Source organism: Podarcis muralis, chromosome 5, assembly GCF_964188315.1.
Source record: "Podarcis muralis chromosome 5, rPodMur119.hap1.1, whole genome shotgun sequence".
NCBI classification, from domain to species: Eukaryota; Metazoa; Chordata; class Lepidosauria; order Squamata; family Lacertidae; genus Podarcis; species Podarcis muralis.
The window spans coordinates 74,150,734-74,171,636 of record NC_135659.1 but is presented as its reverse complement, the minus strand read 5'-3'; the positions used below and the strand labels follow the sequence as shown (position 1 = coordinate 74,171,636).

Here is a 20,903-nt window from a genome sequence, read left to right as displayed (position 1 = left end):
CAAGAACAGATTTAAACTAATAATGATGCTTCTGTGGATAATTTCTCTGTCTGTGATTTAGCTAATGCCCTGGAAAGAAGCAAAATATTCAGCAGCATTACCACTCCAAGCAGTTCTCTTTCCTAGGTGACACTGAGGCTATCATTATGCTGGATGTTCCTTTGGGAGAGCATCTGCCTTGCATTTGGAAAGTCCCAGGTTCAATCCCTGGCATCTCCTGTTGGAGTTGGGAAGGACTCCTGCCTGAAACCCTGGAGAGCTAGTGCCATTCAGTGAATGCAACACTGAGCTAGATGGACCAATGGTCTGACTCAATAATCACAGTTATTATGTGCTGTAGTTCTGCTGAAGCTCTATCCCAGGTGTGGGGAACCTTCCAACCTTCAAATGTTGCTGAACCACAACTCCCATCATCTCTGGCCAGTGCCATGATTACTAGGGTCAACAACATCTGACTTTCCAAAGGTTTCCCACACATATCCTAGTTCATCATGCAAGGAAGAGAGAATAAAATCATTGGCTCTGCTCTTTCCTACACATCCCCATCAATCCTCCTGCACCCCCTCCCCTCCTTGTGTTGGAGGCTGAATATCTGCAGCAGGAAGCTTTATTTAATGGAGTGGGTTTGGTGTGTGATTTAGAATCCTTGATGTTCAGCCCCAAACATGTGGCTGCAGGGACAGAGACAGAGATGTTGGGGGAGGGAGAACAAAGGGCTCATAGAGCTGGTCTAGGACATTTTGCTGCTTCAGCAAGACAGAAAATGCCACCACCACACTGCCACAGCCTCTTCCGCACCTGCCTCCCACTGCTGCTTCTACATCCAGCTGCCACTGTGGCCACCTCCTCCACGTCCAGCTGTCACCTACTGCCTCTACCCACCCACCTCCTCCATGCCCACCTGTGGAAGAGGCAGCCACAGCAGCAGGCAAGCACAGTGAAGGAGGTAGATGGGGGCAAAGGGGGCAGATGGACATGGAATAGAGGGTAGAGGAGACAGGCGCAGCAGCAAGTGGTGGCAGAGGGAGGGTCAATTTGCCACCTGAGACTACCACCTCATCTCATGGACAGGCATGCCCTGTCCACACCCACTTTGAACTGTGGTGATTTGGGTGGCTATGGTTTTCCCAGTAGTGATGTATGGAAGTGAGAGCTGAACCATAAAGAAGGCTGATCACTGAAGAATTGATGCTTTTGAATTATGGTGCTGGAGGATACTCTTGAGAGTTCCATGGACTGCAAGAAGATCAAACCTATCCATTCTGAAGGAAATCAGCCCTGAGTGCTCACTGGAAGGACAGATCCTGAAGCTGAGGCTCCAATACTTTGGCCACCTCATGAGAAGAGAAGACTCCCTGGAAAAAGACCCTAATGTTGGGAAAGATGGAGGGCACAAGGAGAAGGGGACGACAGAGGACGAGATGGTGGGACAGTGTTCTTGAAGCTACCAACATGAGTTTGACCAAACTGCGGGAGGCAGTGGAAGACAGGAGTGCCTGGCATGCTCTGGTCCATGGGGTCATGAAGAGTCAGACACGACTAAACGACTAAACAACAACAATTGGGGTGGCAGAGAGAAAGACTGGATAGGGTTCTGGTCATAGCTGCTAAAGCTTTTTCCTTTCCTTTCTTTTTTAAAATGAATTTATCTACAAAGTGAAAGGAATACAAAAGATCAGCATAAATTCATAAAGAGATCACATCCACCAGATACAAGCACATCATATTCTCAAATAGATGAAGGTTATCATGTAGACTAAACAGTAAGCACATAAAAATGAGTTTAGCCAACTGTGTCTTTTCAAAAAGATTAATGGACCAAGCAGAGTCTAGGAAGAGAATGTTTCTTATAAATATGTGATATAAAGGGATACTAGACAACACAGAAGGTGTCAGTTTTTACCACGCCTCTCGAAAAATGAACCTGATGAGCCCATTTATGTAGTGTGGCCAAACCGGTTGCACTACCCCAGAACCGCCTCTGCTCTCTTTAGCTTTTCTCTTGCAGAATCATGGCCCCAAAGTAAGGGCTCAGCAGGCTGCCTCTTATGCCTCAATTGAAGTGTATGTCTTCAGCAATTTCCTGATGTCCCACAAAGCCCACCTCAGTATATGCCTGTTAAGAAAGTGAAAGCAAAATCTGCAGGACACCTGTTTTCATTCCATAACAGCAAAAGCAGTATAAAGTCCTCCTTGAAAGAGTGGTTTTCTAAAGAAGACAATTGTTACACTAATGAAAAGAGGCTGGCTAAAGGAGTGAAAGGGTATTACTCATCTTGTTAAACATAGATACCTGGAGAGATCTATTGCTGCAAGACAGAGGGCTTCCCATACAACTGTACCAGCTCAGCAGAATAAAAATCCAGTGCAAATACAATATAGAAATAATTGTGGTTCAGTGCAATCAGTCCAACTCATCACATCACACCAATACAAACAACACAATGCAGAATTAACACAATATAATAGTGGGAGTTAAGAGGCAACCGCACACTATCAATCCAAAAGTCAATACAGTGCAAATCATTATGAGTTCCCAAGGTTGCTTCCTCACCCTTTTCGCAGCATTTCTCTGCAAAAGAAAAACAAAACAGATTTAGATGGAGGATCCTCACTGCACTGTTTATTACAATTATTCATGTTCCATCTTTCAGGATACAAATCCTTCCTTACATAGTGCAATTCTTTTCTCCGGTGCCAAGATCCTGACAACTAATTCCCACTGATTAAAGGTTCCCCCAAGGGTTATCTAATGCTTTTTTTTTTTTTACAAAATGTTTTAGTTACTATTATACAGTACATACATACAAAAAATGCAACCAATCAATCATTGTATCCCTTAATCAAAAAAATGTATAGCATATAATAAAGTTCATATTGTACATGGACTCTACAACAAGAACAATACAGGTCAGATTTATAGCAATGAAAAAATAAATTTATTAATTGATTCAATATTATCTTGGGATTTCATATTCTGGTGACTTATATTAAAAAAAACATACTTTTCCATAAAGAAGAGGTATCATCCTTCTTTAAATCTCTTATAATGTATAAGTTTTGTTTTATTACATTCATAACTTCTTGCCAGAATGCTTTGAGAAGACCCAAAATACATGGATTAAATCTGCCCATTGTGCTTGACACCACCAATACTTATCCTTCTATAATTTAGCGTTATTGTTGCATATTATGAAAGTTTTATTTGAGGTTGGCTGATATAACATTTGTTACATTCTCATTCATTTAAGGTCACTGTGTTGCAGAGATTCAAATCAATTTCCCATTTAGCTTTAAAGTTAAATTTACCTATTTCTAATGTTTGTAATATCTGATGCCGCTTGCTCAACAAAACCCTTGGATTCAGTAGCAGCTGAAAACTGATAGGTCTCTATTTAATGAATTAGCATATTTCTGTCCTGCTTTTTATTATCACTTGTTATGTACCAAGTTGAATAGGATCCAAAATGCAGCAGTCTGATTGGTCGTAGAACAATAGGATTCAGAATGCAGCAGTCTGATTGGTCGTAGAACAATAGGATTCAGAATGCAGCAGTCTGATTGGTCCTAGAACAATAGGATCCAGAATGCAGCAGTCTGATTGGTCCGCAGGAGCCACCCAATCCAACTCCGGGTGGAAGTGAAGCCACAACCTGATTGGCCTACAGGAGAATCACAGAATTAGCCAATCACATGGGGCCTATTGTGTAAATAATGTATATAAAACAGACATTTCGGGGGAACTTCCATTCCTCACTACTCTGAGGTGAATAAAGAGCATGAAATCCACACTCGACTCTGAGTATATTTCATCACTACTCCCAGGGTATCGGCCCATCAGATGAAATCAGATGAAAAGAATGGATGGTTGTGGTGTCTCCCTTGCATGATGGACTTCTGCTTGTGCAGAGGGGGGGACTTGCCCTTCCTCTCTTTCCTTCTGCAGGCCCCCTCTGACCATGTGTCCCCAAAGTCTGATCTGGAAAGTTGCAGAATCCTCCAGAGCGTAGTGAGGGCATGGGGGAATGAGTCCACTGCTGCACTATTGGATCTCGCCCATTAAAATCACATATAAACAATAGAACAATAAACAGTAGCAAGCAACACTATGAAAACAGATAAAAGCAGTAATTAAAAAGGATAGAAGTGGCAATTAGAACAGTGTCACTGATGGTTAGAAATGAAAAGCCAGGGAAAATGAAAGGCTTTTTTACCTGGCACTAGAAATACATGCAAGTTGGTGCCTGCTGAACCCACTTTGGGAAAATATTCCATAAATAGGACACCACAACCTTAGGAGGTCCTCTATCCAGTTGCCACTCAGCTCACCTTAGGCAGCAGGGGAACTTAGAGGGGTGCCTCCAAACATGACAAGAATGGCAGGGTTGTGTCAGAGTAAGAGATCCTTCATGTTCTATATTTGATTCCAGCTTCACATTGATAGCCTTGAATGACCATCTGCCTTGAGGTCAATTGTAGTCGTGCTTGATAGGACTGAAGCTGCTAATCCTTTCATAAGATCAACAACTGGACAAGAATCTCCATCCAAAAAGATGTTTCAAAGCATCAGCTATATTCCCAAATGCAAACATCTCTTTTATTTGAGGTGAAGGGATTATGCTGTACAGTCATACAGCGGTGCCTCGCAAGACGAAATTAATTCGTTCCGCAAGTTTTTTCTTCTTGCGAGTTTTTCGTCTTGCAAAGCACGGTTTCCCATAGGAATGCATTGAAAATCAATTAATGCGCTCCTAGGGAAACCGCTTGCCAGGCTGGCGGTGCGGAGAAGGGCTTTTCTCCCCACCGCAAGCCTTCAGGACAGGTACGGGAACAGAGGGGAAGGCGCGCAGCGCTTTCCCTCTGTTCCCGGGGCTTGCGTGGGAGGAGGGTTTTTCCTCCCCACCGCCAACATTCAGAACAGCATTCTGAATGTTGGCGGTGGGAAGGAAAACCCTCCTCCCACCCCAAGTCTTCAGGAAAGCCATCCGAAGCCGGACGGCGGGAGAAGGTGTCCCCACCCCGCCGCCCAGCATCGGAGCTTCGTTCCGATGCCGGGCGGCGGGAGGAGGCGTTCCCGCCCCGCCGCCCGGCATCGGGGCTTCGTTCCGATGCCGGGCGGCGGGAGGAGGTCCGAGGACAGTGGGGAAGACGCGCTGCGCTTCCCCGCTGTCCCGGAGATTTCCCTATGGGCTTTCGTCTTGTGAAGCAAGCCCATAGGGAAATTCGTTTTGCGAAGCGCCTCCAAAACGGAAAACCCTTTCGTCTAGCGGGTTTTCCGTCTTGCGAGGCGTTCGTCTTGCAGGGTACCACTGTACCTCATGTTGCGTTTGCTTCAGGTTGAGTGTTTTCAGGTTGCGTCCCGTGGTGACCCGGAAGTACCGGAAAGGGTTACTTCCGGGTTTCACTGTTCATGCATGCGCAGACGCTCAAAATGACATCACGTGCATGCGCAGAAGCGGTGAATTGCGACCCGCAGACTCGGGTTGCGTTCTGCTCATGTAGCGAATGGGGCTCCGGAACAGATCCCGTTTCAGATTTCTGAAAGCTCCATATCTTCCTTCACAGACTATTGAGCTAATTTTCCTTTTAACCGTACAAAACGTCCCAGCAAAAGACAAGAAGAGATAGCAAGAACATGCAACTCTTCTTAGGAGAATTGCTGGGTTTTGATTATTGTTTCCTAATATGCCCTAATTCTTAGGGAACTGTTGTTCCTTGCGGCTATAAGAGAATGGTGAGGAAGTTCAATGTGAATGAATGTAGCTCAGAAGCCTATGTTATTACTTGCAATGTGTAATAGTAATAATAATAATAATAAATTGATTTCTGGGAATACAAAAACGTTGAGTATGTGGGCACTGGTAGAAAATCCATATATCAGTTCTCTGTTTAAAATATGGTGCGCCATATTAATATTGCTATAAATATTAACAACATACTTTTCTCTGGCACATTTTGCACAGGCAAAAAAAAACATTCCTCCTTTCCTGGCTCTTTGGCTAATTAAATAATCTATGGATTTTTAAACTGGAAGGGAACATTGCTTTGTTTGTCATTATGCTATGTATTTTTGTGTTTTTATACTGGAAACCGCCTTGTGATCCTCGGATTAAGAGTGGTATATAAATACTAATGCTAATACTAATAATAATTAATAAAGCATGTGCTTTGCCACTGAGCTTAAGCCCTTCCCTGTAAACTAGAACTGGACCAAGCTCCTGATGCCTAAGGTGGTGGTCAAGACCTGAAGCCACTGGTTCATAGTCTCCTGCGCTACCATGTCTTCCTGGGTGCTCCAGGCTACATAAAGGCAAAGAACTGCTCATCTTCAGGCCAGCAAGTTTGCCTTATATTCTTCAGCTATGGGTCGTAACTTAGAAGGGGTTTAGTGGAGGAGGGGCCTCAATTTACCTCAAACCTTTATCAAAACTAGTTGCTTATCCTCACTGTTTTGCCTTGCTGATACTGGCTATGGGCAGATTAGTAGAAACAGTTTAGTTACGAAAGGTTAGCCATACACACATCCCAATCAAGATGGCACAGTTTTAATCTTTGGCAGGCTTAATATGGCATAGTATGGCTGCACATAAGTCAGGAAGGATATTAAACATGACTCCCCAGAATCTATCATGTCTCTGTTCCTTCTCTTTGTCTGGCCTGGGAGTACAGATGTTTTTGTTTTGCTTTGGTTTGTAGCTGTGGAACCCTGTGAATGATTTTTCTGTAAATGAATCCAATCGTGTCTTTGGATGCTGTGATTCTGGAATGCCTCCTGGAAGGTGTAGCCAAGAAACAGAGGGGTCTTCACTATTCACTATTGATTGGGAATCGTGATCCTGTCCTCGCAGAGAAGAGAACAATTATGGCTTCAGAACCCCTGAAGTACTTGGCTGTTTCTCCTCCCTCTGTAAGGCAGAGAGAGAGAGAGGCGTCTGGCTGTACTGATCTGTGTACTTCAGTGTTCCAGGAAGAATCCTATAATTCAATATTAGCCTGAACTTGGATTTTATCAGCATTGTTTTGTTAGTACAGGCCTCCAAAGCTGTCCCTGGTGACCTCCTTGCGATGCAACTCATAGGCAAGGAACACTGGAGGAAGCAAATGCCAGTTTTTCACAGCTTGGGCACAGAAGTGCTGCCTTATATCTGTGCTTTATTCTTTTTCCTTTCATGATCAATAGTGAAGTCATTCTAGAGGGGACAATATTTGTTTTATAGCAGACTTAGTAAATGGTGCTACACTTTATCGCTCTAATGACTCCCTGTGGGAGAGCCAAGGACAGGATCAGTGGTGACCTTTCTGCAATGACAACTTCGGCAGCCTGCCCTGTTGTGATTCCTCCAAGGAGATGCTGGGATGGAAGGCAGCCTTTTTAGATCTTACTTGTCTTCTCTACAGCAGAATTCCTGTTTGACCACCACTAAAGCCATGTTCACACAACCAACAGGGTACACAGAAAAGTGAAGGAGCATGTGAACATGAAAACATGAGAAGAAGCTGCTGGATCAGGCTAATGGCCCATCTAGTCCAGCATCTTGTTTTCACAATGGACAACCAGGTGCCTATGGGAAACCTGCAAACAGTTTTTGAGCATGGTAGCAATCTTCCCTCCTGTGGTCTCCAGAAACTGGTATTCAAAAGCATTACTGAATCCATTTGCGGAGGCAGAGAATTGCCATCTTGGTAGCAGCCTTCAGTAGCCCTTTCCTCCATTTATTTGTCTAAGCCTCTTTTAAAGCCATCTAGCTTGGTGACCGCGGGTGGCGCTGTGGGTTAAACCACAGAGCCTAGGACTTGCCAATCAGAAGGTCGGCGGTTCGAATCCCCGTGACAGGGTGAGCTCCTGTTGCTCGGCCCCTGCTCCTGCCAACCTAGCAGTTCGAAAGCACATCAAAATGCAAGTAGATAAATAGGTACCGCTCCGGCGGGAAGGTAAACGGCATTTCCGTGCGCTGCTCTGGTTTGCCAGAAGCTGCTTAGTCATGCTGGCCACATGACCCGGAAGCTGTATGCCAGCTCCCTCAGCCAATAAAGCGAGATGAGCGCCGCAACCCCAGAGTCGTCGGCGACTGGACCTAATGGTCAGGGGTCCCTTTACCCTTTTAGCTTGGTGACCATCACTGCCTCCTGTGGGAATATGCTCCATAGTTTAACTATGTGCTGCATGAAGTACTTCCTGCTATCTGTCCTGAGCCTTCCATCATTCAACTTCATTGGGTGTCCACAAGTTCTAGTGCTATTATATAGAGAGATTTCCCTCCCCCTATCCTCTTCTTCCATGCAATGCATAATTTTTATAAACTTCTATTCACCTTTTCTCTAAACTAAAATGTCCCAAGCACTGCATCCTTTCTTCACAGAGTCCCCTTGATTATTTTGGTTGCCCTTTTCCAAACCTTTTCTAGTTCTAAAATATGCTATTTGAGGTGAGGCGAGCCGAACTGTACACGGTATTCCAAATGTGTTTGCACCATAGATTTGTATAACAGCATGATGATATCAGCAGTTTTATTTCCAGTGAGACTGAAGTGGCAGGCACCATCCCTGCTTCAGTGTTTTCCTTGCCTCTTCTGCACAGAAACCTTAACCATGTTGCTCATAAATAAATGTAAGGCAATGCAGGACTTACTGCCACTGCCCCATCCCTTAGGCTAGCCTTCTCCGACTTTGAATAGCCAGATGTTCCTGGCCTACATCATCCCCAGCATGGCCAGGAGTCAGGGATGATAGAGATTGTGGTCCAACAGCATTTGGAGACCCAAGGCTGGGTAAAGCTATCCTATGCATTTCAGTGTACCCAACTGGTGATGTGAACAGGGCTTCTGATTCTTGCCTTCATTAGATAGATAGATAGATAGATAGATAGATAGATGATAGATAGATAGATAGATAGATAGATAGATAGATAGATAGATAGATGGATGGATATCTCACATGTTCAGTTTTTCTGGAATTCTGCTTGTGTTTGTGGCTTTCCAGTAGGGCAGCAGCCTTTAATCGGTAGATCAATCAACTAATCTTTTAAAATAAAAAATTCAGCAGCAAAGCACATTTTCAGCCAGTGGGGAACACCCATTCATAGTTTTAGGCAATTTTGGTTCCAAACATAAGCTTCATGTCCCTTCAACTCTTCTCCTGTAACAGCACGGCTAGATAAGTCCATTCATGAGTGCATGGCTGTTGGGTGGTGAGGGGGTGGAAGTGATGGTGGGTGCTTTAAGTAGTAATCCTGACCTTAGAATTTGTCTCCCAAATTCCTTGACAGTCACAAGGACCAAGCATCCTACAACCTAGGCTTGTACATTGTCTTCATAGGAGGGATGCAGGAACCTTTGTCTGCTCCCTTTGCCTCCAGACTTTGCCCAGATCTTCTCAGCTGGTAACAATGAACTGACACCAGGCCTCCATACAATTATGCTGGTAACACTTAGCATTTAAAGGTTGCATCTCATGACTAACTTATGTCCATTAATTTCAGTGGGTCTGCTATGAGTATGATTTAGACAGATGCAATCTCAAGTGTTTAAGCAGCATTTAAGAATTTAAACATTTATGTGGTTATTTATACTTAAATGAACATGACTGGTGTATTTAAACATTTATATGGTGCTTTCAGAGCATTTCACAGACATTATCACCTAACCCTTAGAACAGCCCTGTAAAGTTTTACGCCTGTATTGTAGATGAAGGGCTTGCCTAAGACCACCTGGTGTGTTCATGGCTGAGGCAAGGACCCCTCCCTGGATTCAGAAAATCTTAGTAACTACCAGCCAGTTGCCAATCTCCCCTTCTTGGGCAAGGTTCTTGAGATGGAAGAAGGTCTTGGAGGAAACTAGATCCATTTCAATTGGAGTTTAGGCTCAGTTTTGTCACAGAAACTGCTTTGGTCACCCAGTATGATGATCTGTGCCCAGGAATGTATTAATTATATTCAACCTCTCAGTGGCTTTTGATATCCTCGACCATGGTATCCCTCTGAAACAGCTGTCTGAGTTAGAAGTGGGAGGTACTGCTTTGCTGTGGTTCTGGTCCTACTTGAATGGTCATTTCCAGACATTGATGCTTTGGGTGTGCTCTTCAGCCCCATGAAGACTTCAGTGTGGGGTTCCTCAGGGTTCACTTTTATCCCCTATTCTGTTTAGTACATCAGGCTTCCTCAAACTTGACCTTCCAGGTGTTTTTGGCCTACAACTCCCATGATCCCTAGCCAGCGGGACCAGTGGTCAGGGATGATGGGAACTGTAGTCTCAAAACATCTGGAGGGCCAAGTTTGAGGAAGCCTGATCTACATGAAACCACTGAGTGGAGTTATCTGGAGTTATGGAGTACATTGTCAGCAATATGTGGATTACACACAGCTCTATTTTTCCATTACATGCAGGTGTGGCAGTGGATGTGCAGCACTGTTGTCTTGCCTTGGTAATGGATGAGATCCAACAAACTGAAGCTCAATCCAAACTGAGGTTCTGTTAGTGGGTAGTTCCCTAGACCAGATGAATGGGAGGGGGCCTGCTCTTGATGGGGATACTTCGTGGGTATGTAGCTTAGGGGTACTTCTGAGTCATTTGCTGTCGCTTGAGGCTCAGGTGGCCTCAGTGGTGCAGAGTGCCTTCCATCAGATTTGGCTTGTGGCCCAGCTGCCCTATTAACTGGACTGGGATAGCCTAACCTCTGTTATCTGTGCTCTGGTACCCTGTATGTAAGATTATTGCAACACATTATACGTAGGGCTGCCTCTGAAGATGGTCTGGAAACTTCAGCTGGTGCAAGCATTCAGTTGCCAGGTTGCTCACTGGAGCAAGACATTTGAGCATATTACACCAACCCTAGCCTGACTGCACTGGCTGCCAATTGGTGCTGGTTTTTACCCATAAAGCTTTAAATGGCTCAGGACCGCTGTACTTCAAGGACCGCCTCTCCCCATATGAACTGACTCAGACCCTGTAATCATCATCTGAAGCCTTTCTTCATGTGCCTCCTCCTCAAGAGGTCCGGAAGGGGACAACATGAAAACAGACCTTTTCTTCAGTGGCTCCTGTTTGGGGAATGCTCTTCCCAAGGAAGCTTACCTGGTGCCTTCACTACATAGCTTTAGCTGCCAGGCAAAAACATGTCTCTTTAGCCAGGCCTTAACATTCTATGTTTGGGGGAAGGGGATTATTGATTTATTTATTTTTGTTTTATTATGTATTCTGTGTTCTCATTTTGTTTTTTTATGTTTTGAAGGGCCCTGTGATCTTCAGATGAAGGACTGTCTACAAATTCAATTAATTAATTAATTAATTAATTAATTAACAGCAACCCCTTGGATCACAGTGCAGCTTCTTAGCCATTACATTACAGCAGGTCATCAGATCAAATCATTCCAATCAGCCATTTATCTTCCAATGCAGAATCAGCAGAGTTTCACACCTCTGGGTGGTAGGACTGTGTGTCAGATGGGGAAAAAACTTGTCTCTATATAACAGCGTTTGTCAGCCAACTTTTTTGACAATCGTGCCATAGGTCAAGTCCAAAGTATTAGGTAGTGCAGCTGTAGTGTGCAGTGTAGCACATCTGAAGCCTTCTGTGCCTTTGTGTGGATTTTCTTCTTGCCTACTGAACCAAGGAGCAGGCAGCAGCTGTGCCAGCGGCAGTCAGGAGCCCTGCATGACTCCTGCTCCAGTCCAGTAGTGCATAAATCCCTGTGGCTTGTGCTATTTATAGTACCCATGCCATGGGATATAAAGCAGCCTTCTCCAACCTGGTGCTCTCCAGATATTTTGGGCTGCAATTCCCACCAACCCCAGAAGGCTGGGATAAATATTCCTCATTTCAATGGATGATGTGTGTCCAAGCAACTGTGTTACAACTGGGGAGTGGGGAATAGTATGTAAGCACGCAAGCTGTTGGGTTGCTGGCTATATTTTTTTGTATAGTACAACTGTGTGGCTCTAGCCAGACTCAGTGCTTTTGTTTAAAAACAACAAAGAGTCTTGTGGGAACTTAAAAGACTAGCAAATTTAAAAACATAAGAAGGCCCCATTTAGTCCAGCATCCTGAATTCACGGTGGCCAACCGTATGCCCACGAGAAGCTCACAAACAGAACCTGAGCACAACAGCACTCTCCCACTTTTGATTCCCAGCAACTGAGACACTTGTTATGGTATAAACCAAACTGGTCCATGGACCACCAATGGTCCATGAACTTCATTCAGGTAGTCTGCAGTATGCCTGTAAAAATACAATTTGGAATAATACAGAATCTAGCACAGCACTTTACAATTTCTATAGCATTAAGTGGTCCACCAAGTCACTCATAAATATTGAAGTGATCCATGGGCAAAAAGGTTTGGGAAGTGCTGGCATAAGCCATAATATTATTATGATGCAATCCACTTCATCAGGTGCATGATGAAGTGGACGGTGGCTCACAAATGCTAACACTATAAGGCTAACCGGCTTTTCTCCCACAGTATTCCATCCTAAAAATCACAGCACTTTTGAGCTGGTGCTACTCAGGCATGCCACAGTTTAATATTGGGATGTCTTGGTCAGGTAATACAGATGCTTTCTCTCTAATTTATTTCCTACCATGGCCAGCTAGAGTGGTTCTAATTGTGAAATATTGAAGAAGAGCAGGTCGATTTGTTTGCAGTTCTACAGTCAAATGAGCCATCTAAGAGGAGCGGAGACAAAAAGAAGTTGTGAGCACCCTTTTGAAAGGCCAGAATTTTCTGATGATGGGGTCACCCACATTGCACCTGTGAATGCGATGGCATCTCGTACCTACGGGACCGCCTCTCCTGGTATGTCCCACAGAGGAACTTACGGTCTTCAAATAAAAACATCTTGAAGGTCCCAGGCCACAGAGAGGTTAGGCTGGCCTCAACTAGAGCCAGGGCTTTTTCAGCTGCGGCTCCAATCTGGTGGGACACTCTGTCACAAGAGACTAGGGCCCTGCGGGACTTGACATCTTTCCGCAGGGCCTGCAAGACAGAGCTGTTCCACCAGGCCTTTGGTCAGGGCGCAGCCTGACTCCCTCCTTTGGCAATCTTCACAGATCTTTAGCTTAATGGTTGCCATCAGTTTGATTTTAATTAATTTTTATAATGAAATGCTTTTAGAATGTTGCACTATTTTATTGTTGTTAGCCACCCTGAGCCCGGCTTCGGCTGGGGAGGGCAGGATATAAATAAATTTTATTATTATTATTATTATTTGAGGTTTTCCCCTGGTTTCCACAAAGCCTCAGAGCACACACATACCCCATTCACTGCTCCCTTTGTCATGAGGCAGTAAGGATGTTTACTTTTTTGACCCTGTAAGGTACATAGAACTAAGAGAGGAAGTTGGAAGAGTGGCACTCTTTCCCATTTCCTTTTTCAACTCTGTGGGTTTTCCAAAGCTCAGGTTAATTCTGCTGGATCTGACTTTTACTCGGGCCTCTTAGAAAAGCAAAATGTATGCCTGTGTGCTTTCTCCCTTTCTGTCTCAGGGCAGGGTGAGGTGACTGATCTGGGGAAGTGGGGAGAGGTGTAGCACCCATGGCACTTGCTGAGAAATCCAAATGTGCCCATGGTGACCAATTAAAGTGTTTGTCAACTGCAAGTCTTTAGTCCAGGGCTGCTGCTGTTGTTGTTTGTGTGTTATTCCCTCTGTATTCCCTGAATTGAAATGTGCCTTCTGGGTCATTAAAGTTTCATGATACTTTCACCAGCTTACTTGTTTAATTTCCAAATGTTTGACACTTAAAAGAGTGTAGAGGAAGAATCAGCTTTCTTCACTAGAGTCATATTAAAGAGGGGGCACAAGCCAGCAAAGATAGGACTAGTTTGGAAGCTCTTCAGAAAAACTAATCATTTATTTTCATTCCATACATTGATGTTTGTGTGAATAATCTGAACATTCCTGGCATTCCCCCCTCCCTAATAATGAGTGGGTGCAGATTTATTAATTTATTGTATTCTTTATTTAAACCATTGATATCCCACCTTTCTGCAAAAGTTTCAAATGCAATGAGCAAACATTCACAATTTAACAATAAACATTAGATTAAAGCAGAGTGGCTTTAATCTTGCAGGATCTATTTTGGTTTTTCCCCTCCTGGAACCCAGATACCTAGGGCAAAATTTAGGCTTAGGAGTAAATGCGCACTTATAATTGTGAAACGAGGCATCTGAGTGTGTCTCAGCTCAAGAATTTGATTTTTCAGTACCAGAACTGAGTTTACTGTCCTGTTACACAAACATCCATTCCTGCTTTTCTTCCAAGCTTTCCTTGCTTTCTTTCAGCAATCAATTTTGGATGGATGTTGCAATTGTGAAACAATTGGAAGTCAGAAATCCTTCCAATTGTTTAACAATTGTGACTCATTCAGAGATCTATGAGTAGATCCTGATCTATCTTCTTCCTACTGTTGGATTGAAGCAATAAAGGCTGTATGTATGTAACACTAGTAAAAGCACTTATAAAGCTGAGAAATGACAAAAATTAACATCTCAGAATAATGCTTTCCTCTGGTATCTAAAAGCTATTAAAATAGGCAGTAGCTTAGTGTAAGTGAGAACAGTATTCTACAGCCAGGAGGCCATCACTAAAAATACCCTGCCTCCAGTCACTCTAGACCTTGTATCTGAAAGGGGCAGTGCCCAGAATAAGATCTCTGCTGTAGCTCTTAAAGAGCCAGTAGGCTCATATGGGAGCAAGAAGTCATCCAGATACAGAGGCATACCTAGGGTCCCGGCACCCTTGGCAAGGAGCTGTATGGAGCGGGAGGGCTCACCAGAAAAAAATCTGATAAGCAGGTGAGGTTGTCTGGACAGGAGGATCACACCTTGTGGGGCACCCACAGAGCTCTCTGCCTGGAAGCCACTTTGAATATCCCTTTCCATCCTGCTGATTCCTTCTGCAGGCAAAGCAGATGACTGGAGTGCTTAGCCAGGGGGGCTCCAGGTATTGTGGGAGGCCTCCTCCCTTGGCAGGGGCTGGTTTCATCAATGACAATGTTCAGATACCAAGGTGTAACAGAGCTTTAAATGTCAAGACCAGCAGCTTGTATCGTGCCTAGAAATAAACTGGAAGCTAGTTTCCCCGTGTGGCTGAAGGTGCTGACACATTCAGAGTTCTTTTATAACTCCTCAATCTTTCTTTCAGATGCTACTGCCCAGGTTCACTTGGCTTTACCTTCATGTCTCTTCCCCCCCATTATGGGAAGTGTGACACAATGTGTAGCACATACCCACAAGAACAAGTTGCTGTGAGGGGCATCTGGTTGGCCACTGTGAGATTGGGCTAGATGGGCCATTGGCCTGATCCAGCAGGCTGTTCTTATGTCTAGGAACTGGGAAGATGTTAGGTCCAATCCTGACTGAATGCATATAGGTGTATGTGTGAATGCCTTTTCCAAACCCCCTCCACATATGCCAAACCCCCTGAATGTCCAAACCCCCTCCACATATGCATTCGGCATAAATTCAGAAAGATTCTGTACACCAGGCCCGGCCCACCCATGAGATGAGGCTAAGCAGTATGGTGGGGGCAGCACTTCCTGTCTCATCTCAAGCGGTGAAACAGGACATGTTGTGCACATACAGACTGCACACGCATAGGCTATGCGCACATGGTCTGTGGTCATTTTGCAAGTGCATAAGTTCTTCAGATGTTATACTCACTGCGCATCAGGAGGTGGCTCGGCTTGTGACTGAAGCAGGTTCGCTGCTGTTCTCCCTGTATAAGTGCATTCAAGCCAACAGTGCTTGTAATGTCTGGGCAGTCCTCCAAACTCCTTTGATTCTTTTGGAATAGGGTGGGGGTTAGGTTTCAAACAGCCATTTAAATAACATTTGGAAGCAAACTAATAATACAGTGGTACCTCGGGTTAAGAACTTAATTCGTTCTAGAGGTCCATTCTTAACCTGAAACTGTTCTTAACCTGAGGTACCACTTTAGCTAATGGGCCTCCCACTGCCACCGCCATGCGATTTCTGTTCTCATCCTGAAGTAAAGTTCTCAACCCGAGGTACTATTTCTGGGTTAGCGGAGTCTGTAACCTGAAACATCTGTAATCTGAAGCATCTGTAACCCGAGGTACCACTGTAATGATTTCTGGTCACAGGAAAAGGTATCTTTTCCTCAACAAATTTTGTCCTTAAATGAACTACTGTTGTTTATGGTCCATGGGCAGTAAGCATGCCACCACCTTTCTGAGGCTATGGAGGCCTGGGTGTGGTCAGTGCCTGGGTGGGTGGCTGCCTGAGACTCATATGTATACTGCATTGGGTTCTGTGATAGAGTTAATTAATACTAGTTGCTGGAAATCACAGTTGCAGGAAAGCACATAATAAAAGTGCTGTTGTGCTCAGGTCTTGCTTGCGGGCTTCTCATAGGCATCTGGTTGGCCACTGTAGGAACAGGATCCTAGACTCAGTAGGCTCTTCTTATGGTCTTATAGATAGAAGAAAGGTGGGGTATAAATGTTAGAAAATTAATGTACACTAACAATGTCTTCCTGGTACATTTCAGGCATTGTTATCGTAAAGGACATTGCACTAACCTGACCGTCTGTGTGAAGAGGTCAGCTCTCTTAGATGGTATCAGTGTTATTCACTGGGCATTTACATGGCACTCATGAGACCTAGGGAGTCTAGAGATGCACAGAACTCTTTTTCATTCCGTTGGTGCGAATTATTCCAGCCAAGGCTAATCTGACACCTGTAATATCATACTTACCATTGTTGTCTTCATCACATGCCAGCTGAATCCATGCAACTGGGTGAGCCTACGCAGAAATCTAACTTCCCAAGGAGTGGAGTTAAGGGAAACAATGCCATTTAGCAGTCAGCGTAACCCAGACACAATTGCTCGTATGCACTGCCTTGATGATTATTAATTAAAGTTAATTATAGCACAGCTATATTTGAGCTGCTGTAGCATGCATAGACAAAAGCAGAATTGCAAACAATAGGCTTGTTCCTCCACTGTCTCAGTGGGGCATTTTAAATTAAGAAAGCTCCAAGGTGAGTAGAAGGATGGAGCCTCAGGCTCTCCCTCTTTAGAAGGTAGCTGAGTTCTGCCAACAGCATCCACATGGGATGCTGTTGCTGACAGGATGCTGGAGGGCATTGGCAACATCTTCTAACTGTGCTGGCAATTGATGCTGGTGGCCTTATTGATGGATGCCAGCAGTATCAGTGATGGATATGGGTGGCACAAGAGATAGATGCTAATGGCAGTATTGATGGATGTTGGTGACATGTGTTGCTGGCACTGATAAAAGATGCTGCAGTATTAGTGAGTACTGGTATTGAGGGAAGATGGGGAAAGAACAGTGATAGATGGCCATGGCTCTGCTAATGGAAGTGGGTAATGTTAATGATGAATGCCAGTGCTGTTGATAAACAATGTTGGTAGCCTTGGTGAGGGTCAATGGTTGTGTTGCTAATAGATGGTGAGTAACAGGATTACTGATGAGTGCCAGAACTGTGGCTGATGGATGCTGGAAGTATGAATGAAAGTACCCATGAATACTTAATGGCAACAGTGACAAATCTGAGGAGTAATGTTAAAGGATGCTGATAGCATTGGCCAAGGATACATTCTGACATGATTAGCAATGGATGTTGGGGTTCTGTTCTAAAAAGCTGGGAGCTTTAGAAGGAGCAAGTGATGCTTTTGCAGACTGTGACTAGGAGCACTAGTGATCAATGTCAAGCATTAATATTCTTCCATTCCTATAACAAAAGACCATTATCTTTGCACTACTTTTGCATCTGCAGTGAGTCACCTTTTGGCTAACTTCACACATTACAGTTTGCTACACAGAAGAAATGTCTACATAGGTTTTCAGTAATGGGTGAAGACAGGCCCAAGTATATTTCACTACATAAAAACTACTGAACTGTTGGGGGAAATGTGCACTAGACTTCACAAATTGATAAGGTAACAGAGGACCACTTGACTGTGTGGGTTGGGGGGAGGGGAGAGCAAAAGGTGGGAAATAAATCTTCTAAAATAATAGAGTAAATAAATCATAAACTGGAGCCAAAGTGATGCCAAAAACAAAGAGAAAGCTATAACCAGTAGCAGAGCAAAGTGCAGAAAAAAGCTGGAAAAAGAAGTAACATTATACATGAAAATCAATAGAACAACTTTTCAGGCACTTGCTGTTTTCTGTTTATTCCTTATGTAATCCAAGGGAGTCAACGGGGAAGGAAGACACTACAGACTGGACTCTCCTATTGCAGCCTCTGAGCATATGGATGTGTGCCAATACATTCAAGCCAAATCTTGATAAGACAGAGGTGTTATGTGTTCTAAATTCTTGTATCCAAGAGGCGGGGAGATGGCCTGCTCTGGGCAGGCTTGCTATGCCCTGGAAGAAGCAGGTTCATAGCTTAGGGGATACTTCTGGATCCAACATTGTCACTGGAGGCTCAGGTGACCTCAGTGACTCAGTGGCCCTTTTAGACAGAGATGACTTGGCTACTGTACTCCATGCTCTGGTGACTTCTTCTTTGGATCCACAAAATGGGGGTGTCAAGAAGTAGAATTCCAAATCCCCACCAATTGCCTTGACGGGTTGCCAATCCCTCCCCCAATGTATTAGAATTAAAGCTTTTGTTTCTGGATACTTCTTTGTCCAATAAAATCAACCAGCATGGTATTTATTTAATATATTACCTATACGACTTTTCAGGCAAACCTCACAAAGAGATTTACACAAAATTATTAAACCAATATAAGGAAGTAGCAAAAACAAGCTGCAAAGAAGGGGAACTTCTGGAAAGCCAGATCTCTCCTCTTCTCAGGGCAAGATGGCTCTGGAGTACGAGCTCAATGGCAGCAGCTTTGGGAGGGAGACAAGACATCTCAGCTGGAATATGAGGAGCTACATGGCGGGCATTCCACCAGGCTGTTCCACCTTCTCTCTCTTCCCCCCTGAGGGCAAGATGTAGGTTGGTCAGATAACAGATAAGAGAACATGGGCAGAAAGTTCTTCGTAAGCTGAAGTGCAGTGACTTAGCAGAAATAATACAGCTGATGTCAGCAGGACATTGTTTTCCCTTAAGGAATAATGTGCATAGAACTAGACAGCAAATAAGTTTGCATATAAGCAAAAATTCAAAGCCCTGCAACTTGGAGTTCAGCACAATAATTAAGCCCTGCAACAAACTTTCGCCAAAGAATTCTGCAGTGTCCCTAAGAAGAAGAAAAAGTGGGGGGGGGGAGCTTCAATCCTTCTGTGACTTGTGCAAATTTGCTAAGAAACAAAGAAGTCAACAAGGTGCCCTCCAGATCTGGTGTACTACAGCCCCTACCCTATCATCCTTAACTATTGGCTAAATTTGTGAGGGCTGGTAGGAGTTTTAGTCTGCAACATCTGGAGAACACTTTGTTGGATAGCTCTGTAACTCAACTCAGGTTTTCCAGTTGGACCACAGTTTTCCATCAACACATAAAACTTCCTCCTCCCTCTCTCCCTCTCTCACCCCCCCCCCCAAATTATCAGGCTAAAAAGAGAATAAGATAATTTAAACCCTTTTTTCATCTTGAAATTCTAGATCTTCATGAGGACCAAGACTGGAATTCAGAGGGACAGAAATGACTCAGCCCTGAGCTACAGGGAGGCATGAGAGATACAGCATGGCCCAGGTCTGCATTTTCAGCTGTTCTTTCTGCAACTGCACAGTTGTGAGCGAGGAGTGTAGCTCAGTGGTAGAGAACACAATTTGGATGCAGAAGGTTCCAAGTAGGGATGAGTTGATCGGTTAATGTTGGTTCTCTCTATTTCTTCTTTTTTAGTCTAAAGTCCAGTTCTCATTACTGCAGCAATTTGTAATTGAAAAAATATCCTCATGAAAATTCATTAGCATTTTAGCACAAATTTATCCTAGTGTAGACCTTTTCGTATACAATTTTTGCAAGAGAGCTCCTCTAATATGACACATCTTTGTATGTTGTTCTTACAAATTTTACACACACACACATTTTACCCTACTATTTACTGGGCAGGGGGGTTTCACCCATAACTTGGCTGCAAATTTGGGTGCAAATTTTGAAGGGTGCCTGTTTCTCGATTTGTGCATTCTTTTGAAAAGTCTGGATTTGGTAAGTTTGCCTTTAAATGCAAACTTTTGCCAAATTTCTACCCTATCCCTAGTTCCACATTATTGAATACCTGGCATTTCCAGATATGTGAACAAAAAAACCCCAAGTGATGCTTAAGATCTCTATCTGGGGTCCTGCAGTTCTTGTCAGCTGCTGGGCTAGCTGGACAAATATTCTGTGTGAAATTAGGACAAAGGTGAGGAGTAGGTGTTGTGCTAATGGTGCACATTTGTTCTCTGTTCTCATGGTACAAAGGAAAGCAGGCCAAGGAACAACTGAAGAAGATACCATGTTAAATTTGGGCTAAAGCTGATCTTCAAAGGACAGAATGACAGCCTTCATTGTAGCCTACAATCCATGTAAATTGCAAGGGGGGGGAGTGAGAATGATAAAATAGTATGAAAATTACTATAGCAACATCTCGTCTATGACTGACCTAGTTTGGGACAAAGGAAGGGTCCCCTAATACCTAAATGCATTGTAGACTGAAATCTTTCATAGCTGTCCAGAGACAATTTTTTGCTTTGTTTACAGTGATTTAGTTTGATTAGCTAGGGAGGGAAGAAAATGCTTTCCAGGTTTTGTCACCCGAAGCTTTATCCTCAGAGGGGCTTTCACGATACTGTGATGGGTTAATCTCAGTTGCAAGCAGAGCTATCACAGGTCTTTGGAAAAGCAACCTCCTGCCCTCTTTTATGCTAAGCTGATAGAGTTTCCACTGTTCTTGTGGATGGCTTATTTATTCTGGTCTAGCCTCGTGTGTGTGTGTGTGTGTGTGTGTGTGTGTGTGAGAGAGAGAGAGAGAGAGAGAGAG

The 20,903-nt window shown here is 43.9% G+C and overlaps 1 protein-coding gene across 3 annotated transcripts in view; it reads left to right on the top strand.

Annotated features, from left to right (window-relative positions):
- Nucleotides 1–20,903, top strand: part of DLGAP4 (DLG associated protein 4) — a 326,608-nt gene that overhangs the window by 178,190 nt on the left and 127,515 nt on the right. The window contains exon 1 of one of the 3 annotated variants that reach the window (XM_028734924.2): nt 19,543–19,633. The exons of the other annotated variants lie outside the window; for them this stretch is intronic. The gene's annotated coding sequence lies outside the window, so the exon portion shown is untranslated. Of the gene's footprint in view, nt 1–19,542; nt 19,634–20,903 lie in introns of those variants that run through there. 3 annotated transcript variants of the gene reach the window in all.